Genomic DNA, 15,986 nt, shown 5'->3' on the forward strand with positions numbered 1-15,986 from the left:
AAAAACAATAAAAACTATTAGAACATCTATAAAACTGTCATCCTCTCTCATTTATCTATCACTCTTAATGTGCACACATGTGATTCTCAGAAGTAATCATCTTGTCGACATTTTTCATTTTTTAATTCATTACAGTGAAAATGCTGATCCATTGGATAAATCCTCATCACACAGGTGTGTGTATTCCACTAACATATGGACCCACCCACAAGGATGCAATGTGAATGACCCCATTCCATCAGGTCTTGTTATTATAGTGTCTTTTCTTAGAAATTTAGACTTGGACTCTCTGTTTGCCTCACATACTCACTTCTGTGATGCCACAGGGCGCCTTTCATCACCTCCCTCCCACTTCAGCACCCCAGTGTGAGGAAGGCTATCACAATTCTTCGAACAATGGACAAACATCACAAACATCAAATGGGTGTTCTCCTATAAGTACATTCACTGGAATTTATCCAAACACCATTAGAAATTCCTCCAGTGGACAAAGCAGAAACACCTCACCATCTGCTGCAAAGGGAGGTTCACGCTTTACTATTCAAGGGTGCAGTGGATAAGGTCCTGGCAGCACAGAGAGGATCAGGAGTTTAATTACAATACTTCCTGGTAAGGAAAATATCAGGGTGTTTGAGGCCTGTCTTGGATTAAAGAATGCTCAACAAATTCCTCATGGCACAAACCTGGCATATGGTAACACTGCAACAGGTTCTCTCTGTTAAAACAAGGGGATTTCTTAGTGTCCCTCAATATAGAGGATGCATATGACCACATTCTGATTCATCACTCACACTGGGCAGCGTACATTATCAATTAAAAGCTCGGTCCTTCAGACTTTTATCAGCCCCACAAATGTTTAACAAATGTCTTGCTCCAGTGATGGCACTTCTACACCAAGCGGGCATCCACGTCTAGCCATATCTCGACGATTGGTTGGTACATGCACCATTTATACTGTGGCGGCAAAGAGCACATCATCGGCCTATCACTGCCTTCAGAAATCTCCCAATATGTTTCCTCAGCCCAGCACAGCAAGTGCTGTGGGATACCTGGGAGCGAAGCGCGACACAATCTTGTGCATGGTAATGTCTTCCCAGGAACAGTTATCTACCCTCCTTCACAAGAAGCACCAGCTCAGCACCTCGACTGCAGTTTCAGTCCACCACTACAAGTACCTGTTGGGCATGATATCATTGTGCATTCCTCTCATCAATCATTGCAGGCTACGCATGCACCCTCAGCAAGAGTTTCTAGACACTCAATGGGAGCAGATCTCTGGGTCCTTTGAGCACTGCATTCCTCTAACACAGCAATTAAAGGAAGATCTTTGCTGGTGGTCCATGAAAGCCCATGTAGTCTAGAGCTCTCCCTTTCCGCTACCCACCCACCAGGTCGCTGCCACAACAGATGGTTCCCTGGAAGGCTGTGGAGCCCATGCACAGACACTTCATGCCAGGGGTCTGTGAACAGAGCAGGGGAAGTTGCTACACATCAACCGCCTGGAGCTACTGGCTGCGTTCTGGGCTCTCAAGTCCTTCCTTCTATTACGCTTTGGGAAAGTGGTGCACATTTTTTTGAACAACACAACCACAATGTTCTACATCTACAAGCAGGGTGGAACAAGACTCCCACAGTTATCAATAGAAGCACAGTCCCTATGGCCCTGGGCATTACACCACAAGATATTTCTACTTCCTTTTTTACCTTCCAGGTTCCACAACATCATAGCAAACTCTCTCAGCAGGGAGCTTTGTGCTTACCACAAGTGGAAACTGCACAGCAAGCAACTTCACCCGGTGTTCCAATTTTGGGGCACTCCGTAAATAGGTCTCTTTGTGAACTATGACAACAAGAGGTTCAAATCCTTCAATTTCCCATCCCTAGATCCTGCGGTATGCCCTTGGGTTTCCATTGAAGGGGAAATTCCTGTATGCGTTTTCACCCATCCTTCTGGTGTCATAAGTGATCAATGTCTTCAGACTGTATCGGTGCAAACTGATATTAGTGGCCCCTGCATGGTTGAGACAGTTTTGGTACTGAGAACTTCTCACACTCTCCTCAGTGACTCAGATCAGGATGTACCCATACCACAATCTGCTGTCCAGGATCCATGCTTCACCACAACCTGGCCTCTCTCAATCTGACAGCCTAGCTCAATGTTACTAGAATTTGAATCCACTTCTGCTAGTGCAAGACGGCCAAAGACATCCTAGCGTGCACCCAAGCTTCATCCACTTTGGCATGTTACAAGAGCAAGTAGAAATGGTTTGAAGTCTGGTGCAGATCATGGAGATTGCAACCCCAGACATTCGGCCATAGGACATTGTTCCATATTTGTTGTCCCTGGTGCAGGCTGGTTTGGCTCACTCCTCCATTAAGGTGCACTTGGCTGGCATCTCCAGGTACAACCGCCCGATTGGTACTCCTTCACACTGGTCTCACAGGTTGGAAAAGGAATTTTTAAGAAGCATATTCAGGTCTTTCCAACCTGGTCAGCAACCAGCTCTAGCATGGGAGCTTAATGTTGTCCATTTCAGGCTCATGAAACCAGCCTTTGAGCTTAAGCATAAAGCCTCTCTCAAGCATCTCTCATGGACGACTGCCTTTTTAGTGGCAATAACTTCTTCCCCAAGAGTTGGAGGAATTCAAGCATTTTCCGTTAAGGCATCATACCTATCTTTTCATTGATCCAAGGTCATCTTGCCCACTAACCTAACATTTATGCCTAACATGTCGTCCACGTTTCACCTGAATTAACCTGTGGTATTGACAGTGTTCTTCGGCTCGCCTACTTCACCAGCTGAGCATTCATTGCACTTGTTGGATGTAGTATGGGCTCTCAGGTATTACTTCACCTGTATCTAATCCTTCTGGCACACCTCCTAGCTTTTTATAACATTTGGACCCTCTGGAACAGGCAAGGCACTCTCCAAGTCTTCCATTTCCAGGTGGATTGCTGCATGCATCTCCTTCTGCTACCAGCAGGGCTCTTCCTGGCAGGTCTAGAGCTCACTCCACCAGGACAATGGCAGCCACAGTGGCTTTCCTCTCTTGGATCTCACTGCTGGACATTTGCAGGGCAGTCACATGGAGGTCACTGCACACGTTTACCAGGTTCTAGTTTTTCAAAACAGATTCTTTGGCAGAGTGTAAAGTTGGCCAGTATGCACTTCAGAACCTATTTGCTTGAGGATAGGTGGTCCCCTGTGATAGGTTCTGCTGAAAGGAGCTGAAAGGAGCTTACCACTGCCCTTTTTGGTGGTTATATACTGCTTTATAATGTATTCCCAGCATGTGAATCTATGAAAGATCCAATGCTGGAAAAGGAATACATTACTTACCTGTAACTCCTGTTCTCCAGCATTGATATCTTTCATAGATTCCCATGCAACCCTGCCACCTACCCTGCTGGCTCTTCTTGCTTGCTCATACTGCCATTCATGTGCGCTTGCCAAAATCTGAAGATGGGCGACACTGGTGGAGCTAAGGAAGCCTTTCCAATTGGCTATGGGCAGCATGACCCAAAAGTGATAATACATAATACTAAGGGCACAAGGCTGACTAAAGTTTCAGTTTAAATTTAAACTGCTCTAAATTACTGGGGATGCCCAGCCTAATGACATGGAATATTCACAGCATGTGAATCTATGAAAGATACTAATGCTGGATAACAGGAGTTACAGGTAAGTAACGTATTCCATATTATCGATTGTACTTACCTCCAGCTAGTTGAACAAAATGAGTGCATCCTACTTTCCAAACTTCTGACGTGAATGTGGGGAATTGGGTGACTATTGTCATATGTGGTGGCAGAGTTCTGAGGAAAGGTCCTGGTGGCCTTTAAAGCAATAACCTGTCTCTCGCTATAAGAAGACCCCTTTGTGGTTATCCTGGAAGGATTAGAGGAGGGAGGTTACCCAAGTACTATGAGAACTGCTGATCTCATCACCCAACTATTACTAGCAGACATGATCACAATTTTGCCCTTTGTTTCCCAAGTGATGAAATAATATTTGGAACATAATGGTAGCAGAAATAATCACAGCCCTCATTAATGGCCAAGCCACCAAATACCTAAATGTATGGTCACACTTAGTTGAATATTTCTGGGATCGTCCGCTGCAACAGCCTATGTTTTCAGGGGGCAGAGGTGCATGGGCTTGTGACGGGAATTGGTAGAGCTGGGGGATTGCTTCTTCAAACAGTGTCTATCCTCTCATGTCAGCTAATGTATGGAAGGAGTATATGTCCTTGCATGTCAGATAATGCATGAAAGGAGTGTATTGCCTTACATATCAGCTAATGCAAGAAAGGAGTGTATGTCCTCACATGTTAGCTAATGTATGGAAGAAGTGTATGTCCTCACATGTCAGCTAATGCAATAAAACAATGTATGTCCTTGAATGTCAACTAATGCAAGGAAGATGTGTATGTCCTCACATGCCAGCTAATGTCAAAGCTGATTGTATCTCCTCACATCTATTGTATGGAAGAAGTGTATGTCCTCACTTATCAGCTAATGCATGTAAGCACTGTATGTCCTCACATGTCAGCTAATGTCAGAGCAGAGTGTGTGTCCTCGCATGCCAGCTAATGCAAGTAATCTGTGTATGTCCTCACTTGTCAGCTAGTGTAAGAGCTGCTTGTATGTCCACATATCAGCTAATATAAGATTGATGTGTATGTTTCTACATTTCAGCTACCAGAAGGGTGAAATGTATGTTCTAAGTGACCAACTAATGTAAAGACAAAGTCCAAGGCATGACCAGTCAAGAGCTGAGTGTATGTTCTCACTTGTCAGTTTTTGCAAGAGATTAGTGTTTGTAACCAAATGCCAGTTAATGTAAGGCTAACATCTATGTGCTTACTTTTAAGGTAATCTAGGTCCTTGCATCTTACCTTATGTGTAGATGTTGCATATCCTCATGTGTAAGTAATATGATTTAATGTGTATGTGCTAACATGCAAACAAAAGTAACGACAAAGTGTATGCCCTCATGCATCAGGTAATGCACAATATAAACAAGGTAAAACATTTTCACGTCAGCTAAACTAAAGTTGGCTTGTAAGTCCTCAAACATCAGCTAATTTAAGGGTGAAGTTTATGTCCTCATTGCTCAGCAAATTTAGATTTAATAAGATATAATCTAATCATCTTATTGGATCTAATAAGATCTAATTTAAGACCTATGTGTATGTCCTCAATTGTTAAGCAATGTGGAGAAAGGTGTAGTGCTTACAACTCAGTTAATAGAAAGCTCAAGTGTACGTCCACACTTGTAAGCCAATATATGGTTATGTGTGTAGTGGCCTCTCTTTGTATTGATGCTAAGAACAGTTCTCACTTTTACAGGAACTGCAAACCAGATCAGTGCATGTCCTCATTGTCAGCTAAAGTAAGCATGTGTGTTGCATGTCCTCACTTAGTATATAATACTAAGCAGAATCCTCAATGTGTAGGTGCTGTGTCAAGGCAAATGTGAGGCCCTCACTTGTAAACAGATACCAGTGTGTGTGTGTGTGTGTGTGTGTGTGTGTGTTTACGCTATACCAAATGTTTTCATTCTTTACATAGACATATCTGTCAGCTGTGGCTAGAAATAGGAGCGGATGATGTCACTGTGGGGTTGGAAGCATTTTTCCTGTTTTTCACTGTGGTGACATGACTACTACCCATCGGAAGTACAAGGATGAGTAGTGGTTACATCGCCAAATCACCCTCACAATTCTACAAAGCAACAGTAATATGTGATGTGTCATTGCCTGGTGGTGCCTTCCTCCCATGTGGCCAGGGGCTGAAAGCGGCTACCTGATCCTGACCCTGCGGGTGGCTATATGAGGGAGGATAACATGGGAGGAGACAACTACCGGGGAGATGTCATGACTTAATTGGAAGAGACTCTGTATCTCCCCTTTCCCATGAGGAAGACCCTCTGATACCCAAGGCCTTTTTCCATGAGGATAACCTTCAAATATTGGGACCTTCATGGCCTATAGCCAGCTGCTTATTCCCCCTTATAGAGGAAGTAAAGAAACCTTTTCTTCATATTTTTCTGGTCATCCCCCAACTAGGACCTAAACACAAAGCCCTAACACATAACTTTGCTTCTGAAGTACCTTTATGTAAAATCACTAAGAATAACTATTTAAATGCCATCTGTCCAATGACACTCATGGACTTCGACTTCCACAATCACTCAAGTACTGAGATGCAGAGGATGAAGGAGTTTGTACAAGGTAACAAGAGCTCAAAGTCCAACATGCAGCCTAATTGTTCTCTCTAATCAACTGTGCGCGTGACATTTAAAGACGGCAACTGCACTACTGTGTGTGGCAGTGCAGGAGAAGACGTTGGTTCCTATGCAGAGGCTCACAAATGTGACAGATGTGTTCAGGTGTGGCTGAGCAGAGAAGACTGCCAAGACAGATGGAGAAATGAAGTGCGTGAGCAGTAAGTGTCGTAGAGACGCTAGGAGCTGGGAGAGAGTTCCTTGGTGACTGGCAGCTCAAAGAGGTTGTGTTCTTCATTCTGGCACCTGAAGCGAAGTGGGTGTGTGACCGCGGAGCCACAAATGAAGATGGAAGAACATCTGCACACTGCAGAATGGAAAGTGGGTGAAAGAGCCACGCAGTGGAAGCGTGAACTGAACCGGAGACGCTGAAGAAACCCAGTGAGTCACCCCGAAGCCAGTGGATACCCTGAGGCATTCCAGTGACCACACCTACGACAATATGAATGTGACACAATTGTTAAAACTACAAGAAGATTGTTTGAATGCAGAAAAGGCAAATGAAGCTATGAATGAATGAGATGCGAGTGTGGGGCAAAGTTTGAACAAACATTACCAAAGACATATATGCCAAGCCAAAAGCAATATAGGCAGTGTTGGTGATGCAGAGGAACTGTGAAATACAAGAGAAGTCCTGGCAAGGGAAGGAAACTGGGCCATTAAATCACATAGGAAGTCCTGGCAGGGGATTATACCAGGCAGCTTGAATTGTTTAAAGGGTCATGGTGGGAGAGTACACCAGGCAGTTAGACTTGCATAAAGAGTGCTGGGGTGAGAGTACACCAGGCATTTGGACTTGTATAAAGAGTCCAGGCAGGGGTGTATTCCAGGTGAGTTGTAAAGCTATCAGAAATACTAATGAATGACAGTGTTTTCTAAACAAATCAGACATTTGTGCTAAAGAAAGACTGTTATAGAACGTGTTGCCTAACTAAGAACCTTGTGAATCAAGGAGATACACAAAGGAACTGTTATTAAAAGAGACAATTGCCATCCTACTTAAGAATCCAGGACAATGGGAACACCCTCTGGATCAAAGGGCTTCCAGCTTGGAGAACATTTTAATTGAAGCTATTTGTATTTTTATTGGTGAAATTGTTTTACCAATATCAAGTTGTAGACATTTTCTTGCACACTTCTTTTTGTAGTGTGAGGGTCAGGATAGGATGTTTTGAACATAAGTATTGCTTTTCTGTTACTGACATCTTGGCACAGAGAGATCCTTCGTTTTTGGTTATAGGTAGGGATGTTCCTCTTTAGAATACAGTTAGAGAGGCCTTTTCCAAGCCCATTTATAATTAATACATGTCTTTAACCAAAAACATGACAACGTTGTATCTGGCTTTCATTTCTGATCCCTCACATATCCCAGCCAAAAAGATTAAACAGATACAGTCAGAGAATATCCCTTCTTTGCCTTTTGTGGTAACATGTGCTAAGCGCAGGCTATACTTTGAAGTGGGGTGTGAATTTGATAACCCTAGCAAACTAAACAGCAATAGTACAATAGTCCAAATGAAACGAATGTCTAATCAATGTTTCATAAAAATATGTGACTTTAATTGAACACACAATATGAAACAAACTCTATTATAAAAACACTACAAAAACCTACCCCTATGAAAAGAACACTGAATATGCAAAATGTAAAAGTTGCAAGCACTCTGGGTAGTGTAGCAGGGACAAAAAGCAAGACAATCTCAATATTATTTACAAAAGGAAATGGCTTGGTGTAGAAAAGGTTCAAATGGCAGGCTTAGCAGTCTCTAAGTTCCCAGAAGTGAACCAAGGGGGCTGGGGCCTTGACTCAGTACCTTTATCAGTTTGTTGATGTTCGACAGCATCAAACTAGGCTTCCTAACGTTGTGTGAGCTGGTAGAGCCATGTTTGGATTTGGGAGTTGCGGTAAACCAGACTTGGAGCATGCACTGAGTAGTTTTCGGCATGAAGCTTGTATCGATTTCATGCAGAATTCACTGGATGCGGGTTGATGAGGGCACCAAGGTCGGCTTGACATTTGTGCATGGGTTGTTGACGAAGATGCTGGTGGTACGAGATTCTGTTTGAGACGTGGCGGTTCATAGACTCTGCAGCTGCAAGCTACAACTTTTTCGAGCCAGTGCAAACATTGATCTCAGTTGGCATGCTGCAACAGCAAACTGGCTGGGAAGCTGCACCAGGGGTTAGACGAGGTTCGAAGAAGTGTCAACAAGGACACCCAAGATGCTGGTTGTTTAAAGGCATTTGAGTGCAGTAACAAAATGTTTTATGGCAGTGTGACACTGTGGAATGCATGCAGGAAACGGGTATTAGTATATTTGTTTGAATATATTTGGCCGAAGGGTACATTGGACTGAATTTGGCCTGTACCATTCGACTGAATATAGTCAAACAAATTGTCTAATATAAACCGAACATGTGGAGCTGGGGTTGCGGGGTTGTCCCCCGCTCCCCATGATCCGTGTGTATTGGCCTTGGGCAGTTGCAGGGGTGTCCCACGCTTCCTCGATACTGGAGGCAGGATGGGAAACAAAATAAAAAGGGACCCTGCTGCATCGAATCTGATGCAGCAGGGCATAAGTGGACCAGGCGGCGAGGTAACAGGTAAGTGGGGGGGGTGGGGTGGGGAATGCATTTTTTTTTACTCCCGCAAAGCTGACTGCATGCAACACCATACAATATGATGCTGCATGTGGTCAGTTTTATTTTCTGTCTATTTTTTCCGACTGATTTTCCTTAGGTCAAATCTCCCTAAACTGGGAAACAAGCTAATTTGCTTCTTTTGGTGTGTTGAGCCCTAAACCACTGTCTCAGGGACAATATTGCTCCTTGTTCTCTTCACTCCCACCCTGAGGGGGGTATTTACAAACTGCAGGAATCCTCCTCCTCCTGCGAGAAGCCTGTGTATCAGTGAGGCTTGCAGAGAGAAGTAGTACTTCTTCCAAAAGCAACGTGCACCCAAAGTGCCATGGGAATGAGTAGTGAACAGAGATTGCCTCTGCTTTGGAACACCTGCCCTTTTCTCACATGAGGACTCTGGAAAAGACTGTTCTCCCAGTAGGGTTCAGACAAACTCTTCTTGAAGTCATAAAGGTCCAAGTTGAAATTATGGAAGGAGAGAGAGACTCCTTCCTTATTAAAACAAAAGGCCACCTAGGATTGGACAAAATATAGCCTGTTTTAAGTGGGTCCAATCTGGGTAAAAGGTAACAGGTGACGTTTTCCTTCTGACATTATACCTAAAGTGTTTTTCTTGTACAGGGAGTGTAGGAGACGGGAAAGAAAGAGAATACCCCAGAAAAAAAGAGAAAGGAATCTTCTCTCCCTTGTGTTCTGCTCTGCCTCACTGCCTAACCCACCCCCTTCTTTAAGCATGCACCTTCACCCTCTAACTGCTGAGGGTTTTCTCTCCAAGTGCTGAGCCCTTTTTTGGAAATGTCCGTATAGTTGCATTCAATCCTGTGTAACTTTTTTGTTACAAGTGAAATCGCGGCCAAATTAGCACCTTTTTCTTCCCACATGTAGGTGGTCAAAAAGACACCAAGGATTCGTTGTTTTCTGTAGGGGTGTATGAGGAAGTAACATAAAAGTGACCACATTTTGTGTTTTGTTCAGAAAATGACAATAAAATGATGTACAAAGAAGCCTTTGTTTTCTTTTCTTGTAAGAGCTAGGAATACATGGTTTGCAGTTCTGAATTCGCTATTTTTGAAGCTTTCAAGATCAGGTTGAGTGGAAACAAAAACATATTTTTCATAAGGTTACCATCAGTTTTGTGAGAGGTTGGTGAGTGTTCCCTTTTTTTAATAGGACATGCTTGGACGGAATGGAAGAGGAGGGTAGTAAAGCTCAATGGGAACACATAAAAGCATACATTTCTGAAGAGTAGACAAAATTCTTAGTTCAGGAAGGGGTCAGTTGTGCAGGTCAGGCAACAACTATGTGCCTAAAATTCCCATAGATTGGGAACAAATTGGAAAAGTGACAGAAAAAAAGTATGTGTTGGAATTGTTTGCACTTGTAAGGCAATGGCTTTTGTGAATAATGAGAAAGGAAATTCACCGCTACATTCTTCCAATGCTTCTAGTTAGGAAATTGCACATTTTTTGCAATGTTTCACAAAATAAGCGCTACCACGAGCCAAAAACTGAGCCATGGTACACAGGATTTTTCTTATGACAGCCTAAACAGACACACTTAGCCTTTGAAAATAAGGAAAACTAGTGCAGTGATGTTTGGAAAGCATACGTTTTTTGAAAGAGGACAGGATACGTGACTTACACACGTTAGAAAAGCGTACATTGCCTTAAGCAGAGACTAAATATAGGTCACATTTGGGAAATTAAAGGGTTGTGTAATGAAGAGCAGTAAGACATGTAGAAAATGTTATCAAAACCAAGAGAAAACAACAAATGTCCTACCAGCCCACGTTCTGACAGGTGTACTGAAAGAAATGTTACCTCACATGTGCGGGTGAACTGACCTGGGCGCAAAGGGAAAAGGTTAAACCATTGGTACATCAAACACCCTGGGGAAGACTAGATTTGGCTTTGAGGACAACAGACAGATTTGGGCCTGTGGTGTCGCAGCCACAAAGGAAATCAGGGAACCCCATGCATTTCTGAAAAAAAGACACCTGTAGGAATCCAAAGAGGTCTGACTTGTGTGAATCGCCCTAGATTGTATTAACCACAAGACCCGGCAAAGTCCAAAATGTAGCTAAAAATACACAATTTTCACACATTTGACACCAGGAAACTACTGCAACACGCCGGCAACATCACATGGCCTACCTTTCCACATTCCCACAGGTGTCCCCACAAAAACTCTGCCTCGCATGTGTGGGTACATTTTCCTGGGTGCAAAAGGAAAAGGCTACACCATTGGTACATCAAACACTCTGGGTAAGACTGGATTTAGTTTTGAGGACAACCCACAGATTTGGGGCTGGGGTTTCGCATGCCACTAAGAAAAACAGGTAACCCCTTGCATTTATGAAAATAAGACACCCGTGGGAATCCAATGAGGTCTGACTTGTGCTAATCACTCTAGAATGCATTGCCCACAATGTTCAGCAAACTCCAAAATGTAGGGGAAAAAACAGAATTTGCCGTCATTTGCCACCAGAAAACCACCGAAACACGCCAGCAACAACACTTGTCCTGCCTTCCCAAATTCCCATAGGAGTCCCAACAAAAGCGCTACCTCACATGTGTGGGTGCACTTACTTGGGCACCAAGAGAAAAGGCTAAACCACTGGTACACCAAACGCCCTGGGAAGACCATATTGTTACTGGGTCTTGTGGACAACACACAGACATGGGCCTTGGGTGTCGCAGCCACCAAGGAAAACAGGGGTCCCCATGCATTTCTGAAAAGAAGACACCCATGGGAATACAAAGAGGTCTGACTTGCGTGAATCGCCCTAGATTGTATTACCCACAAGAGCCGGCAAAGTCCAAAATGTAGCTAAAAAAACACAATTTTCACACATGTGCCACCAGGAAACCATTGAAAGACCCCAGCAACAACACATGTCCTACCTTCCCATGTTCCCACAGGTGTCCCAGAAAACACTGTACCTCACCTGTGTGGGTGCACTGATCTGGGAGAAAAACGAAACCACTGATACACCAAAGGGCCTGTGAAGACTACATTTTTACTGGATTTGGTCTTGTGTGCAATCCACAGATTTTGTGCCTGGGGTGTTGCAGCCACCAAGGAATACTGCTACTCCTAATGGCCCACACACTTCACTGTTGTGAAATACGGCTCTCACACCTGGTTGCCTGTTGGCCTGGCTACTTAATTCACAGTCAGGGCAGACTTTCTATATCTTCACGCCATGAAAGGAGATTGAAATGACTGTGAGTCATGATCTAACAAGTCAAACGGGCCATCCGCCCATGTCTCAATGTCAATAGTCTGCTTGCACTCTCCATTCGCTGCAGAGGACTATCCCCTGAAGTTCCCGTTCGGATGCAGCCGCGTTGGAAACCAGTTAGCGAGGATGAAGCGAGGCAGGAGTCAAATCGTCCCGCAACACCTCCCAAAGGCTAAGTGTATCCTTGCTTGGGAGTCAGCATCCCTCACCACAACCACCAAACACAAAGCACACTGCTGCACACCGCTGCGTTCTGTGCAGTGTGTGCAATTATGTAGGGTAAGCACCACCTCCTCCTCCAGTGGAGAGTACAGACAGACTCAGTGCTTGCATGTTCTGTCACAAAACACACTGCTACACACCGCTAACAGTACAAAATCTGCAAACTCCAAAGACCACAATAAAACCAAAAGTGTGTGCGAACTAACAATAAAAACAAATATTCATTTAAAAATAAGCTAGAGTATTAAAAAGGCACCAAATAAACACAAAATGAGACACCTCAAGGACAATCTCAGGGAGCGGGGGTTGCTCGACTGCTAAAGGGGATGCCAGAGACCGACTCCCTTTCCCCGCTCGTCTGAGAAAAGATTACCAGTCCAGCTATAGATCAAAAAAGAATGGACAGTCTAACAGTCTAACTGTCTGGCAGTAAATAGCCAGCAAGGCTGAACAAAAGAGACTCTTGAGACCAAATAGGAATCCTTTAGAGGTCCCTTAGCTGAATATGAATGAAGTCCAGGTGCCCAAGGATAAAGAAGTCCAGCAAGTGAAGACCAGGTCCAAGTCCAAGTCGCTTTCTGAGACCATGGTGCTACAAAGGCAATAAGCGAAGCACAGGATGGATAACTGCCTTCTCTGAGAACATCAACCCCACACAAACAACCAGGGGGAGCGCCAGCACCCACGCCCTTAATCCCACAAGGGCTTCACCCTTGCAGAGGTTGTATCAAGGTTTTTAAAAATAGGGGCCGGGTCCAAGCAGCAAGCTGCAGGGACAGCTTCCTTCACTCCTTCCAACTTCCTCTAAGCACCGACACCCGGGCCCTTAATTCCCAGCGTGTTTAATTTATAGTGTTCTTCGGGGGCTCAATGACGAACAGCCAATGAAAATGTTAGAATTAGAATTTATGTTGCATTTGTAGAATGGGTGAAAGTTGTCTGCCTTACTCTCACAGTGTTCTACAGTTTTCCACAATATGTTTTCAGTTGCTGCTTACCAAGGAAGAGCTTTGCCACCACTGCCTGCACAGCATTTAAAAGCCCCAGGCTAGCACAAAGCGCCACATGAGTGCAAGTGGAGAGAAATCAGTCTGCCATGGTCTGCCGGGGACCGTTGGGATGGCGGAGCAGACTCTTTTGCCCCAGCAAACAACCAAATAATTTTGGGAACGTGCTACTTTCCACCATCCATTAAATCCACGCTTGTAGAAGATGAGTTTTCATCTGCCGCGCTGAACACAGTTGCCTCTTTGGTCGATGCCCTCTTTTTCATTTGCACGAGTATGGCTAAAGAACAGCAAGACATACATCGAATACTTGCAAGAGTAGTGGATGCTATATTAGATATCTATGATGGGATTCATGACAGACAAATGAGCAGTTAACCCCTTAAGTGCCAGGCTATTATGGAAGTCTATGTAAAAAGGACGAGTATACTCGTCCTTGGCAAAGGGCAAATGATCAGCCAAGTATACCTCAATCAATTGGCATGCATGCAATTGAAATGCCTGCTTCAGAAAGAGCAGAAGCTCACTTTACTTTACGTTACTCATAAAATACTTATATAGCACAAACCTTGGACCCAGAGGCATTAGAGCGCTGACAAACATGAAAGAGAAAGGCAGGGTCGAGTTAGGAGAAGAAAAAAAAAAGCAGGGCAAAGAGTCGAACAACCAGGTTTTCAATTTCTTTAAGAAGGTGGCCAGATTGGGCGCACACCTGAGATCCAGGGGAAGGCAATTCCAGGCCTTAGGTGCTGTAATGTAAATGCACCCCTTTCGGCTTTTCTAGTTTTACATCTGGAAATACAGAGAAGTTTCTGGTGGCCTGATCTAAGAGATCTACTTTATGTTTTCCCAACTATAAAATGTTGCACGTTGCTGGGCATGGTATGATATGATATGAAAAGTTATTTGTAATGCACTTAATGCCCAGAGGTTTCTAAGCGCGGACCCGGGGATCAACCTGTGTCGCTCGATGTCGCCTTGATTCCAGGGCAAGGAACATTGCTGCTGAGCTATCCTACCCTGGATGCACTTAAAGGAGGTAACTAAAAGACGACAGCGCACCCAGGGCTCCACCGGGAGCCTGTGAAGCCCTCTTCTTGCATTGGACACATGGTCCAGACAGGAGAGCCCCATCACAACCCTTACATCCCCATTCTGGATGACCTGTAGTCTTCTTACCTCTGTTTTGCTGAGGCCGGCCAGAAGGCTGCAGCAATAATCGATTTTTGCACCAATGATTGCTCTGGCTAGGGTCTCAGTATTGGCCTGACTAATAAATGGTCTAAGGTGGGTTAAGAGTTTAATATAGTAAACTGCTGATGACACTATACTCCCCACATGGGCCTTCATGGTGAGTTGTTGATCGAGAACAACACCAAGTGTTTTTACTTTCTTTAAAGGGATTATTTTGACATCACCGAGGTGGAAACTTGCGTACGAAGGGCCGAGCTTGGAGCAGATTGGTGAGGTGCCCACAATCAGGAGTTCAGTCTTGCCCTTGTTCAGGACCAGATTATTCTCTATCATCTAATTTTCAGTAACAGTATATATTCTTTTCAATTCCACCTAGTCAACAGACTAATTACCTGTCACAGGGATAACACACTGAGTGTTGACAGCGTAGTTGGTGAAGAAGATGCCCTCCTGATCCAGCAGCGTAAAGTAAGGCACCATGAAAATATTTTAGAGACAAGGCGAGATACAGGCCCCAAGCGGTACGCCAAAATCAACAGCAACTGGAGATGCCTCTGCTTCCCCTGAGAAAACTCTACTTAATCTATTGTTGTGAAAGGAGGCAGTCCAACGTACTGCCGCAGGAGAGAAGTTGGCAACCGCCACCAACCTGGCGACCAATAAAGAATGGTCAACCAGGTCAAAGGCTGCCGAGAGATCCAAAAGCATAAGCATGGAGGCATGGCCCCTGTCCATGCATCCCAATAACTTCTAAAGCCGGATTGGCGCGGATTAAGCACCGAGAAGTTATTCAAATGAGAGGCAATCAGACCATATGCTACCATATCAAGAATCTTCAACAATAAAGGGGTGTTAGTGATAGGTCTGAAGTTGAGAGGAACCTCCTTGGGTAGACCCGGTTTCTTTAAAAAAAACACACTTGAATCAAACGACACAAGGGTCAGTTATTATTCTGACTTCCACTGAAATGGCACCCTTGAGGCGCATATTGGATGCTAGAGGTGACGATGAGGAAGCTGTACCACCCACAACTACCAGCAAATCCAGATCTATGACACCCGATACACTGCCTTATATCAAGGTAACCCAGAAAAGAAGGCGATGTGGCCAGCGATTGCCCAATCTTAGCTTGAGGCATAATTGAACTAAATGCAACCCCCTTTCAGTATAAATCCAGCAGTCACCTGCAATGGCTGACCAGACAAAGGCCCACTCCTATGGAAAACTACAGCGTCTCAAAATCTAGAAGATGGCACTGTACGTCAGCTATGACTACAAGGGACGATGGACAAATGCATACATACTGGGCCAAACAGCATAACACACATGGCCCCCACATTGACCTTTCCTAGTCACAGTGAGTTACCTGAAATTGCGCAGGATCCATTT

This window comes from Ambystoma mexicanum, chromosome 10 (assembly GCF_040938575.1).
Source record: "Ambystoma mexicanum isolate Mex_15411 chromosome 10, UKY_AmexF1_1, whole genome shotgun sequence".
Lineage (NCBI taxonomy): Eukaryota > Metazoa > Chordata > Amphibia > Caudata > Ambystomatidae > Ambystoma > Ambystoma mexicanum.